This window comes from Neolamprologus multifasciatus, chromosome 23 (assembly GCF_963576455.1).
Source record: "Neolamprologus multifasciatus chromosome 23, fNeoMul1.2, whole genome shotgun sequence".
Classification (NCBI taxonomy): Eukaryota; Metazoa; Chordata; class Actinopteri; order Cichliformes; family Cichlidae; genus Neolamprologus; species Neolamprologus multifasciatus.
In genome coordinates, this window is record NC_140460.1 from 40,234,018 (window position 1) to 40,236,876 (window position 2,859).

The following is a 2,859-nucleotide window of genomic DNA, read 5'->3' on the forward strand; positions in this document are numbered from 1 at the left end:
TGGCCCCATAATGCCGTGCACCCTCCAAATCTCCAACCACCTTCCGGTCTCTGGCCTAAAAAGACAGAAACATATAGATTGTAAAAGTGTAGTTGGAGTTCATGGATATTAACTATGTGGTAAAATCAATATAATGTAGGTCATAGTAAGCAGACAGTGAAAAACTGATATATTTATTCATGCACACAAATGTACACACACAGACACAAACACTCAGAAGAATAACAGATGCTCAAAAAAACTGATTTAATTAACCTCACCTTGATAGAATAAATGAGAGCTGCAAGTCCAAGACAACAGGGGTTTGAGTAGGCAAAGCAGAGGAGAGACCAGATAAAATGGTCCTTTGGAGGCTCAGTGACGATGTTCACACTGGCGTGCTGAACCAATACAGATCCTCCAGGCTGTCCAGAGGGCCCATCATAGGGCCTCACCTGCATTGGAACATAAGCTGGAGGTTTCATTGCTCTCACTGGTCTGGCCTCAGCTGCAGTTTGGAGAGACGAAAGATGTTGAAAAGAGTTACTGACATTGATGATTTCATTTTTGAAGTCTTTGGGCAGTAAGGGAGTTAAAGCAGTTGTCTCTGTTAGAAACTGAACAGTAACAGCTGTGTCTTTGGGGTCCAGGCTTTTCCAAAAGGTTGTTGTGTCCTCACAACTGAATTTTTCTTAAATATTTGAATTATGAATTCACTGAATAAATTAGTAAATATAAATAAACAATGTAAATAATATGACTGTGAGTAAATGGTTTGGGACAAAGCACACAATTTTTTGAGGATTTTGTACTCACAGTTGGTGACACAAACTAAGTTAGCATGAAGTGACATCAAAAATCTGCTTACGCACAGTGATAAAATCTCTCTTCTGCTTTTTACATTTAACGGGTCTGACATGCTGGATGAAATATGCTGAGTGTCAGAGGGCTTGAGCACATAAACATCACCTACCGCCCCTCCCCCAATTCTGAAGCCTACATTTAACACAGAACAAATGCAGATGTTGTCTTCTGAAAACTGTACTAACCACCACAGCCACAAAATTCAATTTAAATTACAACCAAAGAGAAACATAAAGATTCTTATGTCACATCTTCAATATATGGCAGAGAAACTTCAAGAAAAAGTCTCGCACAAGATTCCTCCATTGTGCAACAGCCTCATTGTGAAAACAGACAGCATTGCTACACACACACAGCTACACAGACTCAAAAGGAAATGGAAATAAAAAAGTTTTCCTACTTTGAAGTTCATTGTGCCTCTCCTCAGACTCCACTAAGACAACCCGATCTTCGTTTCTACTATCACGAAACATGTCAATCATTGCCCTCAGCAGTCTGTAATTATGTGAGCGTAACAGCGTGCTCAGCATACAGGAGTTGAAAGCAGACGTTGGTTTCGTTTCACATTTGTGTTGTGCTGTGTGGGTTCAGGAATTTGCGTCATTGGCATGATCAAACAGGATAAGGAAGGAGGTTCAACACAGCCTTTGTTACAGTGATAATCAGATACATTAGGTAAAACAAATATTGAACACTTTTCTAAGTAAATATATTTTGAAAGGTGGTATTGACATGAAATTCTCACCAGATGTAAGCAACAATCTATCCAGTAGATGTCCATAAATTATGTGTTCTAATGAGAAACAGTATAGCGAAGGAATTTTGAACACATGAGGAAATGGAGATGCAAAAAAGGCAAGCAAAGTCATGACACTGGAGGTCAGGACACAGAGGAGTGAAAATAATTAAGAAGAACTTTGGTGCCTTGTGTCTTTCTTTTTGCTGCATAGCAAATTGTCCTTAACGTTCCAGCGAATAGGTTTATGTTACAAACCTATCACTTACCTTTGCCAAGCGCCTTAAATGATAAAAACTGTACTTGATAGTAGCCCTAATTTGAGTGTTCAATTTAAAACTACTGTCCATCTTAAAACCCAGGTTAGTAACAACAGGTTTAAAATACTCTGCCAGGGGTCCCAAATCAATAGTGGTCCGATAGGACCAAACAGTCACCTCAGTTTTGCTTGAATTACATCTTTAAAAAGTTTAGGGACATCCAAGATTTAATATCTTCTAGACATGCTAGAAGTGGTTTAATAGAGAACGCATCTTTCTGCTTCAGAGGGAGATAGATCTGGCAGTCACCAGCATAACAGTGGAAGGATATTCCATGCCTTCTGAGGATGGTTCACAAGAGTTGTAAATATAATGAAAAAAGCAAAGGCCCTAAAATTGAGCCCTGCAGGACCCCTAATTGAAAAGCGGCAGAAAATGACTCAAATCCTAAAAAGTTAACACTAAAAGTTCTGTCAGAAAGATAAGACCTAAACCAATTCAAAGCAGTATCATAAATGCCTTGCAAGATGGTGTAAGCGGGACAGAAAATGTTGTAGTCTACAGTATCAAAAGCAGCTGTTAGGTCAAAGAGGACAAGAACAACATGATTACCAGAATTACAGGTATGAAAGATATCATTAAAAATCTATAAGAGTGGTGGCTTAGTGCTATGGAGGTTTTTAAAACCTGTTTGGGACACCTCTAAGATACCATTCTCATTTTTAAAAAACCCATCAATTGGCAATAAACAATTTCTCTAAGATTTGGAGACAGGATCACTTGAAGAACCACTGGTGGCCGAACACATTTACATGATCTGTGCAACTTTGTTTATTATATTCATTGTTTTCATGAATGCCCAAATGGTCTGTTGCAATGAATTATGGGACGCCTTTTTCTCCTCCCTTTTTATAAAGGATGCTCCAGTGCTAATGGAAGCAACAAAGGAAGCACCGAAGCACCTTTCCTTAGCATTTGGATAATCGGAGCAGCTTTTATAATGACAGTTCCTAACTGAGA

At 38.8% G+C, this 2,859-nt stretch overlaps 1 long non-coding RNA gene across 1 annotated transcript; it reads right to left on the minus strand.

The window, feature by feature from the left end:
- Window positions 1-308: 308 nt before the first annotated feature.
- Window positions 309-2,582, minus strand: LOC146492328 (uncharacterized). Its single transcript, XR_014872324.1, has 2 exons — window positions 1,244-2,582; window positions 309-487 (listed from the first exon to the last, which is right to left on the minus strand). It is a non-coding gene; the product is annotated as an uncharacterized LOC146492328 (long non-coding RNA).
- Window positions 2,583-2,859: the final 277 nt, after the last annotated feature.